General features: G+C 40.2%; 1 protein-coding gene across 9 annotated transcripts in view; it reads right to left on the bottom strand.

Annotated features, from left to right (window-relative positions):
- Positions 1-20600, bottom strand: part of LOC139768339 (uncharacterized) — a 391369-nt gene that overhangs the window by 200347 nt on the left and 170422 nt on the right. Inside the window, exons 1-3 of one of the 9 annotated variants that reach the window (XM_071698428.1) lie at positions 11038-11141; positions 10011-10144; positions 9819-9863 (exon numbers count right to left, since the gene is read on the bottom strand). The exons of 7 other annotated variants lie outside the window; for them this stretch is intronic. The gene's annotated coding sequence lies outside the window, so the exon portion shown is untranslated. Of the gene's footprint in view, positions 1-9818; positions 9864-10010; positions 10145-10943; positions 11142-20600 lie in introns of those variants that run through there. One more of the 9 variants, XM_071698427.1, reaches the window with a different exon arrangement.

Genomic DNA, 20600 nt, shown 5'->3' with positions numbered 1-20600 from the left:
AGAGTTTATACTAATTCTCCGAAATCGTGATAAATCCCTTTCTTTTCTTTCTCAGTATGAAAGTAATATATATGTGCAAATCTTAGTTTGAGAAGTATAATAATTCTTGGAAATCTGCATCTGGAACAATCATTTATTAGATTTATTTTCGCAGATCACATCTAAAATCTTATGTTCAATCACGTTTGAATTATTTTTAAAGACGATCCATTTACGATAAAGATATTCGTCAATGACTTAAATGCTAAGCAGCTGTCCTCGATATGCGTGCGAAAGAGGGTAATTTATTCAACATAACGGGCAAAATCACGGGATTAGCGGAGGATATTAACGATGGGCTCAACGATCGTCCTTCTGAAGGGAGCTAACGGCTTCGGGTGCCTCGAGGAAGACGCGGTATTTCGATAAGCCGGTGCGTTTAAATATCCATTGATCGACCGGCGAGGAAAAGGGGGAAAAAGGAAGGAGGGTTTAGAGAAGTTTCCCATCGAAGTTCGATGGAAAGTATAGAGGCCGGGAAGCAAAAGTTGGCGGACGAGTCGGCGATGCGACGAGGCCGCATATCGCGTCAAAACCGGCAAAACTCGGAGGAAAGGGAGAGGATCCGGAAACTCGGACGGAGATGAGCATGGCGACATACGCGACCTGCCTCCGCGCGAATAAATTCCTCGTACGTGCTCCGAATCGCGGCGGTGGGATTCGCCGTGTGCTTCCCGCTTCCGGTCCGTATATGCGGAAGGTGACGGGACCGGACGGGGACGGCGGAGAACGAATTTCGTGCTCGGTGACGGCGGCAAGAAGGAGAAAAGGGAAGGAGAACCCGTTCGCCCTCTTTCTGACCCTTTCTTGTCATATATGCGAGTGTGCCAGGTCGTTCCCTACCGCGTCCGACACCCATGAGGAATATTGCAATCACGTGCCGGAGGAACAGGCAGGAGAGGAGGCGACGGCGCGGCGAAGGGAAGGCGGCGAAGGGCGCAAACTTCGGGCGTAAAGCGCCATTATGCGCCACGATATCTCGGCTTTTTGAGAAACGTCCGTCGAGGGAGTCGGTTATATGTATAAGGCAGGACATTTCGCTAAATGTATCGATATCTCGGAACTAGAACGACTAATATCGGTCTGCTCTGCGGTTTGCGAATAGAAGGGCGAATATTTATGGCCAAACTTATGCCTCTTTCGTAAGAAAAAGATACAATTTTTGTTCCTTGAGTTTTGTTCCGAGAAAAAGTAGCGTTTCTGTCTCTTTCCAAGTTTTACTAACTATTAAAAATAATATTAATCGAAATTTGATAATTGATATCTACAACTAAAAAACGACGTTCGATTTCTGAAGTGTAGTCTTATCTAACGCGGTTTTCGCAATTCTGCGAGCGTTATCATCGCCAGCACCAATACGCCGAACCCATTGAATTGCGCGGTGTCGAGATGGAAAGACCGCCGCCGTTGATTCGTTGCGGCTCCTCCGTGTATTTCTTATTTCTCTCACACATCCGCACCAAATAAAACTACCTTCATACCCCGCCAAAGTAAATAGAGCGTATTTCTTCTGGAAATGACAGGAAATTCAATAATCCTCGCAACGAGTGGCGAGGCGGTAGAACGCGGGGCGCGACGACGCGGCGCAGCGGCAGGACGAGGAGATTCTCAGAGGAGCGGGAGAAGACGGAGGAAGGAAAGAGGTACCCGAGGGAGGAAAAACGAGCGAAAACGGAGACCGAGGTTACGCGTACTACGACTGCGATCGTACGACCTGCGCCTGAAGGATACGCTTCTAGGAGGAAGTGGAACACGATGCCACCGTTTTCCGCAATCGCGGAACTTATAAAACGCTTAACGTCAAACGTCACCGTAAACAGAGAATATGGAACACGCGCGTGCGGATTGTCGGATATTATATTTGCCGTGCTCTTTTCGAGCTGCGCGATGTTGCGCATCAGGATAACGATAAGAGCAGTAAGACATATCTCCAGACGAAATTCTAAGAAATTATTTAAAGAGAGTAAGAAAGAAGTCTATTCCTAATTTCACTGAAATATATTGTAGGGGAATGTATCCTTCGCGACATCGTTATATCATTAATACTTCTTAATTTAACGCAACACATATAATAATTACATATTATAAAATTAAATGCAACTGACATAAACGAGAAATCAAGTGTGCCAACAATAAATGCAAGTTCTACGTCGCGCAAGATCCGATAATCTGGAAAAAATATCCTCGACGATCGTCCTCTTTTGCGGAGCGAAGCGTAAATCGCCGAGGATTTCTTTCCGGAAACCAAGTGGCGCATCCCTCTTTTACAGTCAAAGGATCTAGAATTTTTTCATCCTTGCTTGACGTGAAACGGTGAGACGAGGGGATGTAGAGCGGGATAAAGCGCGATTCGGCCAATCGCATCGCGAGAATAAAAATCTCATACATGTAAAAATATTCAATCGACGGGTCTAGCGTCTCCTCTGTACCCACACGACGGCGTTTCCGCTCGGTCCTCGGTGGTCTCTCTGTTTAGAATAGCCTCGAGAAAGAGGAAAATCCCTTTTTCTCATCGTGCCCTTTTTCACGCCCCACGGCCCGAAGTCCCTTCTCTTCCTTATGCTTTTCTTTGCTCAGCTTTCTTTAAACGTAGGATTCCTCGCCTTTGTGCGAGATCTGATTATTTTATTAATAATAAAAGTAAAATAAGTTTCTCTGTGGTTTTATATAATTTATTTGATAATCAGAGAGCATGCAAACGAAAATTTCATTTGCATCGCACCTATAGGCCTTTGAGCAGATTATTAATTCTATACTATTTCAAAAAATTACAGAACAATATACTACAATAGCATTAATTTTGTTGATTAGTAATGCCATAATCTATAAGCAAGATCTAGCCAAGGAGAAGAATCGATAGCAACAAAATGTCGGTAAACGCATGAGACGAATGGAGATTTCACGGTCCCGTTAAACTTGTGTATAAGAACTAGAAAAGAATCTCAGCCTCTTTAGAATCACCTATCTATAAATTTACATGCATCAGCGAGAACGAATATATTTGCGGCGGTCATTTGACGTGAGTTAACGTTACATGTCATTCAACATTCGCGCCTTAAGAAAAGCATTCAAAGAACGTACGTGCACGCGTGAAAAGAATGCAAGTAAATTATTTTTATTCCTTCATGCAGCAGACAGTCAGAAACCCTGTCTGCTGTGTGAAGTGCACACTTTAGAAATACTTCGGACGCACGGTAAATGAAGTCGTTACGTCGAGAGCGTGCAAAACGTTCGGAAACGCGATTGTGCACTTTAAATACCTTTATAAATGCGCTGTAATTTGCCGCTCACAACGTAAATGCGGTTAAAAATTTGCGTAACTTTAAAAGCCGTCGCAAAAAAAAAAAAGAAATCGCGCGACGTAATTTAGCGGGCAGCCGACCCTGGGATCATGCGAAACTGGTGACGCTCGGATAATATTCCGTAGTTTCTCGAGTTTCGCGAGAGAAAACGCGAGTGCCGCGGCTGCTTAAAAGCGTGTAATTAATGTTAACAACGTGGGCGGTAACGTGTCGAGTGATTTTTTTCAAAAGGTACAGAAACGACGCCGGGTTTTTAACAAATAATCGCGTAGGATAATATTGACCGCCAGACGAAGTATAATTTTCAAAAGCATACCCGAGGCTTAATTACCTCGTACATCTGCCGCAGAGGCTCCGTCGTGTACGCGAACAGTAAATTTAATGCGAAACGAACGTCGCCCCTGGCGCGTTTCTGACAGGTCCGAACGATTCGCCCGGAAGAATGGATTCTCGTTTTTCGCGTCTTCGTCCTCAACGTCACCGTCGTCTTACCCGTTACCCGTAACTTTATTGTAACGAGGGCTCGTTTGTCCACGTCAACTGTGCCGACCGGATTCCCGCTCGGAGAGAGAAGTAGTCGCGACTCGGCGCAAACCAGACGTAAGCTCATGCTTTCGGCGCCGACCTCATGAATCTTAGTCGCGTGTCGCCTACAAGCACGACTTTAGACGTAGATCATAGAGAGAAAGCGAGAGGGTGAGTAGACAAGACGCGCGATAATTCGCGACACAACGAGGCGTGCATTACGCTCCGGTCATTTCCGTAACTCAAAAAGGGAATGACTGTCGCAAACCTCTCCATTGTTTCATTTAATAAACGCTATAGCCTGAAGCAAAGTCTTTTTAACGTCGTGTAGTCGTGTGTTAACATATACGACATACATTCTATTAACATAATGACTTGGAGTTGGTGGCTTTCAACCACGAAGAATTAATTTCATATTCTTACAATTTCTTTCTTTCAATTTGCATTAATTTATGCAAAATGATTATCACGATATAATAACGATTTAACCTACATTGTCTATTCAATTTGATATTCTATTAATGGCGATAATATATTTTATTATAAATGATAAAAATCATTAGCTCAATAATATCAAGCAAGTTTATAGCTTGTCGTTAATAAACAAATGACTCTTAAGAAAAACAAAACCCACGAATTAATGGCATATGCATCTAACTTGGAAGATGACGAGTTTCGAAAATACGCATTTACACGTGTACGATTCGCATGTGCGACGAACAAAAGCCACACATAGGCAAGGAAAATGGTAGGCGAGGGGAGACAGGCGCCCGACACGGTGACTCAATTCTTGGCACGAGATCGTGATGCGAGATTACCACATCGTGCCGTAACTCGGCGCATCCTTGTACCGAATGTCATCTACACGAGGAGATTTGGCCACGGGAGAGACGTATAAGAGAACCCGCCGTTGTATCGCGATACCACTGCGTCCCGGCTACGTCGATCGCGTGTCGCGAGGAACACACTTCGCCGCTTTAAAGCGATCCAAGAAAAACACGTCACGTCTCCCACGGGGGGTTGAAGCGAATTGATGTCGCGCAGAATTCTGAGCGCATATTCTACGTGTGCACAGACGAGAGCTGAAGTGAATCCGCGCAACGCGCATTTGGCAAGCGCGGCTTAATTGCAAACGCGAGGATTGGAAGTTAATTATTTAGCCCACCGACAGCGACGCTTGGACCGCACAAATCGGTTTCGCAATTTATATGTTTTAATTGGAAGATTATTATTAATCTATCTAGCCAAAGCATTATATAAAAGGAGTGGCATTACTTCCGTAAAACATTATACATGCAATACTTTCAACTCATCATTGAACTTTAGAAAAATGTCATGTGTGTATCATTTCCGGAAAATTAGTAGTGAAAATAGTTCTTCGAGAATGCTTTGGAAAGTGGGTTGAGTCCAATATTTCTTAGATTTCGAGCACTTTAAGAAATTGAGGCGATTACTTTTAAGGGGATGATATCGCTTCTTTGAAATATTAAATTAATGGCGCTACGCGATGGCGCTATACGTCTTCGATGGGGAGACACAAGACGTCTTAAGACGCGACCGTTCCATACCGGAAACGAAATTAAGCTTAAGATTAAGCTTACGGAGGATCTACCTAACCTAACTCAGTTATTGCCGCAGGTTATTTCTAAGAACATTTTTATTTTTACAACCACCTGATGTAACAGCTGGCTCGACAAAGTTGTGGTTATATGCGTAGACATTTCAGATATTCGTTTGTTAAATATCAACGAATAATGTAATACGGTCACGGATATATATTTCAAATAACCATTTTGCAAAAACATTATAGGGTTTTAATGACCTAAAATACGGTATTAATATATCTATCATATTTCGATAAAATATTAATAACATAATATTAATAATATAAAATGTGAGATAATCTTCATATAAAATTTGCAATAATGATGGAAACCAACTGAAAAATATTTGCACTTGCAGAGATATTAAAAAAATTCATCGCTTCGTAATTCCATTTACGTGGGATTAAAATTCGGTTTTTATCACGTTCGAAGTTATGATAACAGTTAATGTGTGTAAAGCACACGCGGAAAACTATGTCGCAGATGTCCGCGACTACGAGAGATAATGACATTTTTATTATATGTTGCGTGGCAAATAATTTCCACGAACGTTGCAACGCCGGTCGTTCAATTTTACTTGTTATTAGAGCGCGTTCGAGGAATATATTACATCCGCTATTTAATTGTTATTACATTTGCATTTCAACTTCCTCCTTTTCTTATCTTTCCTCTGTATTCAGTCCCTCTTCCCGATAGCAAGAAGAATCTTTAACATGACGATCGCGACACATTTGTTTGCAGATCTTGAAATCTCGTTTTGCCATTTCAATGCAACAGGAACAGTTCTCTGTCCTCGGATTCGACACTCGTCCGGCGATCTCATAATTCAATAATCTTCGAGTAAACGCGATCTCGTCATTAGTTATCGCTGGAAATCCAGGCTTAAAACTGTCGAGAGGTCGTAGCGATATATCGCGGCCGTACAAATATACTCGAGCGCGAAGCTGGCGGCACGAACGTCACGAACTCGACCGAAGTCACGGCTCTTCGTATTTCGATTAAATGTGATTTACCTGTACGAGCGTATATCGCGCCGCGAAATTAATACGTCCGACGCGATCGGATTTTGCCGGCGGCGTTAAAAATTGAGTTTCCACTACGAGAGCGGCGATCGGCGATTGCGCGCGTTTGGAAAGGTAACTCCGCGCGCGCTAGGTCGACGCGATCGATTGCTTTGCCGCCGCTTTTAGCGCATACACGCAAACATAGTAATTTAACCGGCTTATCAATTTTAATTTTAATTATTGGTTAATTATTGCCGGTTTAATTATTGTAGTCATTTAACTATCAGCCATATAAACGAGGCTATTATTAGATATCGGTTACAAAACTCGAGAGCGTTTATAAATTTCACAATTTTATAACATTCATAAATTGTCAAAATCCTCAAAAATCGCATAATATTATAATTTCAAAAGGTACCGGTTATATTAGACGAAGAAAGTTTGCGGAACTAGTAAATTATCTGCAACCTGACAAAGAATTGTTACCGCAATCGCTTCCACGTGGAGCTATTTCCGTGCCGTTCGTAACTTCTTAATTTTATGGATTACGCTAATGAAACAGAGTGATAAATATTTATCGTCATACCGACTGTCATTATGCACTTAAAAAAATATTAACTCGCAATAACTTGGAGCGTATCTTGAGCGTTTCAGGAGAAACTTTTTGCGCAAAGACACGAGAGACCAGTACACGCTTACACGACGATAACGTCTTTAACAACACTCCCGGGAGTAGTAGACAGGAACGCGAATATTCAGATGAATAAAGGGTAAGGCGAGCATCGGCAATATAAATAGAAGTAGATAGATGTATGCCAAGTAAACGAACAAGATAACCAACGAAGAGATTTCATTTCGCAATTAAAACAGCTGCATCGAATACTAATCAAAAAAATCTTATTTTAATTAAAATGTATGCATTAAATAAAAATGTACCACGAGATCATTATGATAGAAATTAAAGTAAAACGCAAGTATTTGTGTTGTTCGGTACTAAACATATTAAACTAAAATAAAGGTATATTAATTAATCGCCGCTTTTGTAATAAAATTTCGTATAACGATATTTTCAGAATATTTGAAAAATATTTTTCCAAGGCTCTACGAGCGAAAAACACGAGCTAAAGAAGTTAATGAGGAACGCGAACAGACAAATTGGTTATCTATCGGCCGCAGAACATCAGTTTTTCCCCTTCACCATAATAATGGAGGCTATTAAACGCACCGTGCCAGCAACACATGCTGCCCCAGCAAAATTTTTCATCGCGAGATATGCCAGGTCAAATACGACCCTCCATCTACAAATGTCGAAACGAAAAAACGCGAAGTTTACGTGAAGTTCATCCAAATGTTCATTAAAATATCAGTGTATTATAGATTCCGCGTAATTTTCACGTCAATATTATTGACTTTTTAATTCCATGTTTATCGTTGCATGATAGCATTTTGCATAATAAATATCTTAATTACGCATTACGAATACATATACATTTATCCTGACCCGCGTCTCTTTCTTCGCCCTCAGTTAATTGCCCGTAATCGACAATGAATCATATCAAATTACTCTGCAAAATAGCTTTTAATTCACGAGTTTCGCGTTTCCTAGATAATGAGTTTCATATTACCTTTGCATTGTAACTCGCGAGAGGGATTTATTCGCGGAACAATAGCGGGGTGTATAGCGGCGATACTCCCATCGATTGCGGAACTGTAGAATGCACGGCCGAAAACATTGGGAATGCGTTTCGCGAGCTCGGAAACTATTCATCGAAATAACTGCGATTTATATCAGCTGAATCTCTTTGCTTATAACAACAGCGATTCGCCAAACAACGCGATTTCTCCTATGATTTATTTTTCGAGACTAACGAGCTGTAAAAATTGTTACTGTGTTGGGGATGTGCAGTCGAAAAAAAATATATATTCTTAAGAAAACCCCAATTTTTCCTTTTTCAAGAAAGTACAAACCTATTAACAAAGTGTGTACATAAAAAATCCCGTCTATTAATATCACCGTATAATATTTGAATAGCGTATTCCGAAAATTAATTAGAGACGAAAATTCTAAAATGTCGAGATTGCAATTGGTTTCAGAGTTAGAAACATTTGAAGTTAGCCCAGATATCACGTAGAATGGTTACGCTCACTTCTAAACGCTTCAAATATCAATATTTGATATCAATCTTTACAATTCGAATTATGTTTCTTATGTTTCTTGTGTTCAGATATTACGTATTATAAAGATAATTTATATAAAAAATTTTTCCTGTATTACGATAAAATATTTATCGGCTCTCGTGTCATTTTGTTTCAAATAAAATAAAATTAAATATTTCATGGATGAAGTAGGCTATGAAAGATTAGAATAAAAAATGTAATTTATGCAAATAATAATAATTACTAGTGCAATTTTTATTAAATAAATCAGTTGGAATATGCTACGTGATTATAAAATAGTTTCTGTCCGATTTATGCTTGTATCGCTCACATATTTAAAAAACGGATATTTTTTTACTATGGTATTTTATGAGATATTTACCCTGGATAGATATAGAAAGGCCAAACGCAAGTCTTAGATTTTAATTAAAAACTGTTTAAAAAAGAGAGAAAAGAGAAAATAAAGTAACATATCTAAATATTATAATATTTTCCCTATGTTGTTTAAATATCAAGTTATTTTTATTACATTGATACAAAAGCATTTCTTCACATTCAGTATTCGTCGTCAAAAATAAATACCATGAAGAAACTTCAGTAAAGTTATATATGTAAAATAAAAATACCAATAATATTTTATATATGTCTTTTATAGTTTTATTCAACTTCATGTCTTTATTTTTATTTTTTACTATTTATCTATGCAGTAAATTCATAAAATCTTAAACTTAAGTAGGCATAATATATTTGATATAAGATATCGAAATAAGATTGTTAATCATACGTATCACCTCGTGGTATTCTTAACTATCTCCTGAAAATCTTATCTGTATATAAAATGCATGATAAAAAGTATAAATAATAAAAATACAATTTTCTGTTTCGAAAATTAGATCATAATTACTTATTACTTTTTATCAAGCATATTTTACCTACATAATAACTCTTTTTATTCGATCACACATCTCAGGGTTAAATGTATATTCTAATCTGTCATAGCCCTTCTATTTGAGGGCAATAAGTCTATGAGATTTTCTGCTTGAATTACAATATTTTTTTTATACGTAAATATATATATATATTTATATTCATCTTATATATAAGTATTCGATACATACAAATATCACAAATTTATTACCTCTCAAGTCAAGATAAATAATTAAAATAAAACAATTTGTCAAACTCACATTTACGATGCGCAGCAGCGGAGATGTAACGCCAACTACATTGAACTGTAAAGTAAAAATATACCTTAATTAAGATATATCCAAGTAGCTTTTAAGATAATTAATATTTAAAAAAAAAACAATTGTTCCGCGAGTAACGTAATTAACGATTAATTCCACCAGCGTGATGAATAAGATAATAAACAAACTTACCCGGTGGTTGCTCCGCCGTCGCCCGATGCCTCCCCAGGCCTCCGCCTCCCCTCAGATTTCACCGTTGCTCGTTGTCTCTTCATTGGCAGTCACTTATTACCACTCACACGCGAAAATGCAACTCGAATCGCGCACTGATTGAAACAGAATTAAGATACGGCGACTCCAAAAAGGATACGATCTAATATCCGCACGATAAATTCATCGCGTTCCGTGGAGAGCAGAAATTATAACCTAACCTAACCCAATCTGTCACCGGCACGATACACATTCAGAAAACGCACAAACATCGTGAAATACCTGTACGTGTTACTGTCGGACGATCGATACGTCACGGCCCCGTTACTTAAATCATTCAGAATCAGGCAATTCGCGTGCGTAATCCGAAAGCGTCGGGCGTTCTCTTCTAACGCTTTTGTCGCGACCACGTCCCGAGAGCCAATGACTATAATCGCGCTACCTGCCATGCCGGCTCGAGTCCCGCTGTCCCGAGACTCGCCGAGCGCCCGCCCGCGCCCGCCGTAAACAAGGTTACCGCGTAAACGCCGCGAACACAAGCAAGTTACCGAGTGCTCTGACACTCTGTGCCAGCCGTTATGAAATATTTAACATATTGCAAATAAATGATAATCGCGCGGACGGGATAACCGCGGGATAACCGCTCGCGTTTGGTATCTCGCAGCGCTCGTCGCCGTACTCCGGGAGTTAATGTCGCGCCGCGACGAACGGAGTTGCACGAGTCTCTTTCTACAAATAACGAACTTATCCGAAGGCAAACCAGAAACGCAACGCCACTACGAGATATCTAACGTCTGACGACAAATAAATCGCACGGATTTGCTCTGCGGATTGCGAAAGCGAATTAGCGCGCGGATCGACTGTTTCAAGTAGCACTTGGAAGTCACTTAAAGAAAGTCGCGATATATAGGTTACCTAACAATATCCATCTCGCTCGCGGGATTTGCGCCTTCGAAACGTATCGCGCCAACTGACAGTGGTTACTGGTTACCCATTCGTAAGGAATTACCGTTTTGCATCTCGCAGACTTGTCGCGATCACGTTCCGAGAGATAATGACGCACGGAAGCGCGGAGCGGTGCGCGCGGCAACACCTTACGGCTCAAGTATCAACGACCGAATGGTATAGCGCGGTGACCTTGTTACGCTATTGGCCCCGTCGTGCGCCGCGAAGCGAGCGCTCGCGCGCTCGGTGCTACCGCGTTTCAAACAAATTAACCGCCTACAAAAATATTTGACGTAAAATGGCATAAATAAGCGAATAATCGGTTTCTTATACATTTCGAATTGATTTCGACGAATGTGCTATTATCGCTTATTAAAATCTAACGTTCTTTTTAAAAGAGTACATTTTGCTTTATTTTATATGTGAATTAATTTATTATTTTTGCCATATTTTTATATCCCGAGAAGATTAGAATAGCGATTTCAATCTTCTCGGAACATCAAGAATTTTATGGATGATTTTTAATAAATGAAAAAGATGAAGCTGCAAATAGAATGTACAGATTTATTTCTTTGTCTAACAATAAGTTACGGAAATTAGATTTCATTTCATTATTATCTTTGCTATATTTTTACACCTTGAAAGAATTAAAATAGTGATCTTGGAACATCAAGAATCTGTGGATGATTTTAATAAATCAAGAAGATGAAATTATAAACCGCCGCACTGCAAACAGAATATACAAACTTATTTCCTTATTTTTACTTATTGAAATTAGATTTAAATTTTTTTCGCCTCTTTAGAGGCAAAAGTTTGAAAAAATAATAATAAATTATATCATTACTTCTTTTCAATCGAAAAATGGAGTTAAACTTTATTCTTCAAATATATAGATGGAACATAAAATTTAATAATTCTTTTAAGTGGAGTAGTTATAACCGATAATTCAAATTTTTATTCATAAAAATTACACAATTTCCATTTAATAGTTAAACTTTGTTCATAAATTTCTTAATAAAGTGATGCAATTAGTACTACGCGTAATAATTGCTGTACACGCGGTATCTTTTATAAAAATCTAATGAATAAAAAAATCAGCTGAGCAGCAGAAATCAATATTATTTAAGCACAAAATTGATGATAAATTCATTGTGTATAAAAGCGCAATTATAAACTTGAAAATACACATTCTACATATTTTATCATAATCCAGCTTCAATTGCTTATAACCCGAATGTTAATTGCAATATTTTTACATTAATATTTCAACTACAATTAATCTTTATAATACGTAACGATAAAATATCGTTGTGGAATATGCTTGTGTACTAAATCAGTTATATAAGATATTTCGTAGTTATTCTGATCGGTTTAACGCTTTTTTTTTATAAATTTCATAAATTTTCTAGATAGATTTTTATAGTTTCTGGATGAGTTATCTAGCACGTTCAAAATAGCCCTGATTTGCCTACACCACATCGGTGGAACAGATGTACCCCGCTGAGTCATTGGCGAGATTCTCTCTCGGCGTGCTTCGCGCCAATTTCCTTTTTATCCTCGAATACGCGACAATCGACGCGCGTAGCGGTAATTATGCACCAACGGCGGGTCGCGTCGTGGCGAGCGGTAATTCTCGTTGATGTAACGGTCGAATAAATCCGAATAAAGTTTTGGCCGCCGTTCAAAAATAGACACTGATTTATGCGCCGAATGGCAAATATTACGCGAGACATAGTGGCCGCTATGCCTACGAGACAATCTCGCGCCGCTGCCAATTCACGGATCGCCAGCGTTTAAAGTTACGCTTAAAATCCGTGATCAATTGCACTGCGAGTATTCGATAAAAAATTGTTTCCTCTTTACGGAAAGCATTCCGCGACACGTCGTTTTGCAATCTCGTCTGCTTTACTTCCTTCACCGCATACAATGTATATTGCGTATGATGGAACGCTCGCGAATGTCTAGCATATATTTCCAGCAGTTAGTGATTAATACATCATAATGTGTTATGACTTCTCCATGCATCTTGTTGTTATATCTCATTGTTCCTCGCTCTAGGCGCCCGCGCCGTTTGCCAAAGAACGGCCCTCTCTTTCTCAAAGTATTACGGCGTTTCTCTCAGTCGCGATCAACGGTGCGATTTATCATGAGGCGGCCATTCGCAGGTTAATAACGTCACCCACGACGAAGACGAACTCGCAGTCACGGCTGCAGACGTTTCGCGCTTTCGAAAAATCTCGGAGAATTCGCCATCGCCACCCCGGATTCCGTAGCCGTGATTTACATTGCTCTTAACGAAGATCGATGCGTACCGAGAGCGGGAAAACATACCTCATTCTTGTCCGCCACCACACCCAAGAGATGCGATGAGTTAATAATCCCGTAAATTAAAATTAATTGGAAATGGAAAATGCGACCAATTTTATTCTGTCATTTAGTCTGAAATAAAATAAACGAATAAAAATATAAATCATTAAGATAAAATTTAAGTCTGATGTTTCATCTTGCCAAAATAGAATTTAATTCTTTAGGCAAGCAGTGATATTTCTGTGTGAGCGCTTTATTCTCACTAATTAACATTTTCACGAACATCTCGCATGCTTAGAAACATCTAAAATCTAAATAGTCCAAGTTACGAATTATTTCATTTGCTAATCTAGATCAGCGCTATGTCACAACACGCTCCGTCTGTTCTCGCCTGTTCATATCGAGCGAACGCGATGATTGAGCGTAAACAGACGCGGCGCGAAAGCACGCCGCGTGCACAAATGCGGCCGTAGAAACGTGATACGCGTTACACGTGGCCGAATCTCGCGTGGGCGAAATAACAGAATGTTCGCGCGTTGCCGCGTTTCTGCTCCTTTCTCAGCGCTCCTTTCTACACGTGCATCCTCTCCCTCGTCGCTCTTACGGTCTATCCAGGCAAACTTGCATAGCGCATAAACATAAGCATAAGGAAATTGATTGGTTCATATGCATGTGCATAAGGAAATAGACCAATCCATTTCTTTATGCATATGCTTATGCACCTATGCAAGTTTATCTGGATTGACCTTTATGACCCTAATCGTGAATCCAAAGTACGCTATCCTCGACGCCATCGAACAAATTTGCAATTCACTACCGATCTCTGTTCAGATGAAACGACTCTACAGTCCAAATGACAATTCTAGCCCGACTGGATACAAGCTCGTTCGTTCCAAGATATAGGGTAGCTCGTCCTCGAGAACGAAAGACGAGCGACATGAGGTCGCCGCGGGATGCAAATCGCTGATTACAAATTAAAATCGGCTCTCGAGCCGGGCCCAAAGAACACGGGGCGACGAAGGCGCGCGACCAGGAGCGCCTATTTTAGAAAATTTAAATTCAAATTCGCAGGACGCCGAATCCGACAGGCCGCTTATATGTACTATATTATATACTCATATATATGTATATATATATATGTATAGGTGAGTTATGTACACAGATTCGGCGGCATGTCGCTGGCAGTGGCGGCGCACGACCGCGGAAAAAATCATAAAGTACACGAAATGCAAAATGCAAATGCCGCGCAACATTCACGAAAATGGGCAAAAAAGAAAAAAACAACGTATGACATGTATATCCTGCGCGAAACGCGCGATGCATCGGAAGTCTGCGCCGCGTTACTTCCTAGTTGCATCCCTTATTTTTGTCCGCTATTTTTTCTTCTTTTTTTTTTAGTTAATAAACAGACGCGCGCACGCATGTGTGCACGCACGCGTTGGATTACGCGTGCGTCTGATAACTGGAATCTAGATTTCATTACCATAAAGCCTTCTCTCTGCATACCGATGCGGACTCTGTCGTTTACATTAATGCAGCCACGGGAACTAAACGTAATGAACCACACGAACGTGAGTATTTCTCTTCGGACGCAAAAAAAAATAGCGTAAAAATATCCTGATGATATTTTTGACCACCGACGCGGCTCACTCGGATTACTTAATTAACGACACATCGTAAGGCAACAAAATAACAAAATTTGTCTCTTCGTCAAATTACGATGTTGCCGTCGTAATGTCAGAACTACATTGTATTAATTCTGTACGGATTACGACGCCGCGACGTAATTTTACAACTAAAGTTATATGCGTCACGGCTCCTCAGAGTTAAATCACTATTTTGCCAAAAGAACGTTATAATTTTAACTTGAAAAGAACGCCTGATTCTGGAAGGCCGTAAATCCATCAGAATTATAACGCTAACAATAGAGCCAAGTGCCGTAATCCTATACGACGAATTCGCGGAGGCGCGCGCTTCCATCATCGAAAGCCATCGTCCGGATCGGTCCGACACGCTCTCGCAGAGACGCGACATTGTTCGAAACAGGAATTCGAAACACGTGGTGGGTATGCAGTCGCGGTCGTGATCGCAGTCGCGGCAGTGGCGAGTGGAAAGTGACTTATCGTGTCGGACGATCATGAAAATGCACAAGGACGTAACGCGTGAAATGTACGGCCGGTACCCAGCATCGACCAGATTCGAGGTTTAATGGAGCTTCCGCGTTGAAATCTCGCCGCGACTGATATAACACGTGACAGCGGGCTTCGTGAAGCATCTCGCCGTGTCGTGTTCAAGTTCTACGAGGTACAATTGACACAACAAGGCTGCGTGTCAATTCATACCCTGTGATTATTTTTAACTAATAATAATTACAAAGAAATGTATAATTACGTTGAGAACATTTGTCATAACTTTGCTCGTCTTATTTCGCCTGCATAATTATATTAAACTTTCTCAATCTGTCATAATAACAAAAAGCTCGTAATTTTAGAATCATAATACATGTACGAGTTTAGATATTATAAAAGAATGTAGCTATTTTTTATTCCTAATGTTATTACTTATCGATGCATTTTATTTCAGCTCTAAACGAAATTGGAATCAAGAGCGAGAACTTGTTTAAAGCAATAACTTCTTTATTTATTGCAGCATTCAGGAAGGGTCTGCTAAACCGTAATGCAGTTTTCACATTGAAATCGCTCTCGAGCTGGCATAACACGTGACAGCACGGTAGTAAAACATTTCGCGGTATCGCGTTTAAGCTCGGCGAGGCGCGGCGTGCTACGTAATTTCGCATTAATTCGTGGGTTACACCGCGCGATAGGAATAATTTTATCGGATGCAGCTATGTACTAGCCGGAAGAGATAATGTTTGTAAATTAGTAATATCAACAACTTGAAATATAATTCTTGACCTATATCCTTGGCATACAAAACTAACACGATTGTCGGTGTCCTAAACGTTTTGCTCTAAAAATTTTGTCCTAAGCCTTTGTCAAAAAATTACTTCTTAATAATTAATAAAACGATAAAAGTTGAAGTAAAATAAATATCTAGTAAATATATAACTATGTGATATTTTGTATATCATATGAATCGTTAAATATTTTAAACAATAAAATGTACAGACGTGTCGTCCGAACACGTGCGGCTATTCTCAAAGTCCACAATTATACTAACTGCAATCACGTTGACTTTTTACTAATGAACGACAAGCGACAATGTATCTTGGCATACGAAGAAGACACTTGGCAACGACATTGAATACCAAAAATACATTATAACTGATTCTTTGCTGATTAAACTGACGTGATCTCAGTGATATCTTGTTTTAGCAAATTTGACAAATTAGAATTTTAAGATAATAATTTTATTCATTTTATAACTAATTATAGTTCTTTGAATAAATCACTAAAGTATTGTCAGAATTAATTAATAAGTGAAGTGAATTAATAAGGTGATTTGATTATACAACTGTAATAAAATATCAAATCAAGGTTTTGATCTAAAATCTTCCATGTTGAGCAAAACTCTATCCATATACTTTAATATATAATTTTAATTTGTTATATTTTTTTCATACAAGAATCACACAGTAAAAATATAGAAATTTCCCAAATGCAACCGTTGATAACGCGTTGGAAACCAATTTCCATAATCCAACATACGATTTTCACGCTCCTAACATATTAACTGTTCTTTCCATGAATTAGACGAGGTTTTCGAATTTTATATTTTATTCACAAAATATAATTACCTGTTTTACATTTTCATCCGCGAAAGATAATTACCCATTTTACATTTTCATCCACAAAATATATATACATGTTTTACATTTTCATTTGCAAAATACATTTACATATTTTACCTTCCTATCCGTAAACTGTATTTACATATTATGAAAAGATACGTGTATTATATGTCTTTTCGTAACTATCTGACACAAGTTTCCGATGCAAACAACACGCGTTAAGTTTTAGCTTTGACAACGTAGAGGGACGAATCTCTGAATGAAGAGAAGGCGAGGGAGAAAGGAAAGTCGCGGAGACGGAAAGAGCTTTCGCAAATTCGAACCATATGGAAGATCGTAAAGGGGCGATGACTCCGGTCGCCCCCGCGATTCGGCAAATGGATATTACTGACTGGGTCTTATGCCCTGCTAGCTGTCAGTAGTCGACGTTCGTGTACAAACAGAGAGAAACGAGACAGAGGGAGGAAACGAGCGGCGAGGGTGAGAGGCGGAGAGCACCGAGGGAAGATACGAGGGGAACGAGGCGAGGTTAATGGAGTGGAAACAAATTTAAAAATTCCCCCTGCAGGGTTGACTCCCCCGTGCGGTTGTGAGCTCGCGCAGCAACCCGCGGATATGCGCGCCGGCGCATAGGTAACTGTAAATGCAAGTTACGGCGGAGGTAACTATGTATTTACGGACCTGTGTATACGCGAGAAACAAACAAGCCGAGAGGCGTTTCATATACACGTAGACTTCGCTTCTCGCCGGTTCTCTCGAGGAACACGGTATCGCCTTGTCTTCGTTTCGCCGCGCAAACAATCTTCCGGCACGAGCGTTACCGCGCGATAACGACGACAACAACGACGAAGACGGAGACGACGGAGACGACGGAGACGACGACGACGACGCCGTTGCCCGAGAAAATTGCATTCGTAAGTATTATCGCGCGCACACGCGACGTGTTTTCGGAGGTGGATCGTAATAAGCCGCGGGCATGTCGAGACGCAAAACCGGAAATGCTACGTCGGTTCCAAGGAACGACAGCGAACGTGTGGTAACGACACAAAATTGCACTGTGCATTTGTCGCAGTACCGTTGTATGACATCGGACGGGTTATCGTATCGGGGATTTCATCCTGGAACAATTCCACGACGGAAGCAAGTCTCAATAATGGCAGAAATAACTTGCTGACTCTGGCGATTCGAAGTCGATCTATTTTTTGTCTTAAAATATTATAAATTAATAATCTACAGATCACGCTTTAAAATAAAATGTCAAAAAGCTATATAAAAAACGTATACTTTTTATATTTTTTCATAGATACTTGTGCGTAATTTAAAATTTCTCTGAAAAATTTTTTAAGCACTCTATATGACTCACCAGAAGCTGCTTCACCAGTAAGAAAATCAGAAGCAAAATGCTTTAAAACTTCATTATAATGTAATTCCAACAATCCTCGCATTCCATGAATACTCGGTTCCAGAAAGAATCCACCGAATGTTTATAAGAAACGTTAAAAACGCACTCTGCTCGCTAAAAATGTACAAACGACGCGACCAAAATTCGTTTCCAGTATCAGTCGCTGCACCGAAGAAATTCTCAGACGAAAGGGAGATTGAAGGGGGAGAGGGGGGGAGAGGGGGAGGGGGGGGGGAGGGGGGGAGAGAGAGGGGGAGGGGGGAGAGAGAGAGAGAGAGAGAGAGAGAGAGAGAGAGAGAGAGAGAGAGAGAGAGAGAGAGAGAGAGAGAGAGAGAGAGAGAGAGAGAGAGAGAGAGAGAGAGAGAGAGAGAGAGAGAGAGAGAGAGAGAGAGAGAGAGAGAGAGAGAGAGAGAGAGAGAGAGAACGGAGGTGGAAAGGATTATGCCATCTTCATTCTCCTACGAGGAGACAAATGGAAGACGGAGAAAATAGAGTTTGCGCGAAGGGATGCAGAGAGGCAGGATGAATATTCGTCAATCGGTAGTGAGAACAGTGCGTCGCGCGCGCGGCGCGCCGTATCGGTGCATCCTCGCAGCCAGGCTGGCTTTAATATAAAACGATTTTACGAACAGAATAAAAAATCCATTAATCGCTTGCGATTGGACCATCGCGAGGGTAGGCAGATGATGTATAGGGCGGTCCGCGGCTTAACGTACAATAAAGGACTCTCACGGGGGCGTCGGCGATAGGTCACGGCCTACCATCGTTGCTCCTATCGTTATTGCGTATATATTATTCGACCATCCTGAGAGCGAACGACAAGGGACCGCCGAAATACGTATTGTAACGATCCAGAGAATCTCGGGAAAAAACTAACTATACGGGTATATTATACTGACGATGACGCTTAATCCTTGAATGTCTAGCTACAGTTCTTTTTTCTCTATCAATATTTAAAAAATCCGTCTAAATTTAAATTCAGTTTTCTAAACTAAACTACAGAAGAGAGATTCTTTATATATACATATATATATTGAATGAGATAGAAATTGAACTATATATAAATAATTTTTTATTATGTTCAGGAATTTAATTTCTTTTAACATTACGTAAAGTTTTAAGCAATCAAAGATTCTTGGTTTACTTTCTGCTTAAAGGCTGTGGTATATAGTGACATAAAACGTGCTATTTTTAATACTTAAAGATATTGTGATAGATATCTCTCATCTCAAGATTATCCTTATTCCCGGTCCGTATGCATAAGTTAAACATCGCATCTGGAGCAGACCCGCATCAAAGGAAAGCTATGTTTTATCGGCGCGATAAAACACGGCGTGGCCGCATACGAAAGAGGTTCTTGGAGCAGAAAAGGGACGATCGTTGACCGGACAGAGTGGAGTCAGGGGAACGACATTGTAGGTCCCGGCAGGCACAGCCAGGAAGCACATTACGCGCCAAAATGTATAAGACTTGGAAAAGCATAACGGTTGTTTTGGTGGAGGTTATTTTCCGGACGGGCGATCTCGTCGACCCAGTGTACTTCGGGGAGACACTACCCTCTCGCTTAAGAAGACGTTATGCCGGCCCTTCTGTAGGGTGCGCGGGTCATACGGCAGGGCACATCGCGCGTTTATTAGACAAATATGTCCGGTCTTATCCCTCGATTACCATTTGGGTAAAATACAAACGTCGTTCGTGCTGACTATGTATTATTCTCAGCAAAGTTTAAGTCTATAATAAGATAAACGATAGCAGCGAGACTATTTTGTTGGAAAACGTAGTAGAAAAAATCTTATACTAGATTGTAATCTCTTATTTCGAGTTAAATAATACATACTTAATAAAATGTCACCATCTCACTCAATAAAAATTGTATTTAAAAAAATGTAGACAAAATAAATTCAAGTACCATAAATGATTAATTGTAATTGTAAATTAAAAAATGCAATTTTTACGACGAGAATACTCACGTCGTATCTTTCAATCTCCCAAATCCAGGATTCTCCCAATGACACCGTACAACTCGAAATAAGAATCGGGTGGGTGGACTAACGCTTGACTGATCGCGGGAATGACGAAAAAGAAAACGCCACGTGTCCTCTGGGTGATGGTGTAAGATCGTGGTGATGTAAGTGGAAGAGACAGAATACCGAGGGACGACCCCGAC

This window comes from Temnothorax nylanderi, unplaced genomic scaffold (genome assembly GCF_030848795.1).
Source record: "Temnothorax nylanderi isolate EJ_2023f unplaced genomic scaffold, tnyl_v1.0 TNYL_tig0015_pilon, whole genome shotgun sequence".
NCBI lineage: Eukaryota > Metazoa > Arthropoda > Insecta > Hymenoptera > Formicidae > Temnothorax > Temnothorax nylanderi.
Note: the sequence above shows the minus strand (reverse complement) of the source record. Positions and strands in the feature narration are given on the sequence as shown.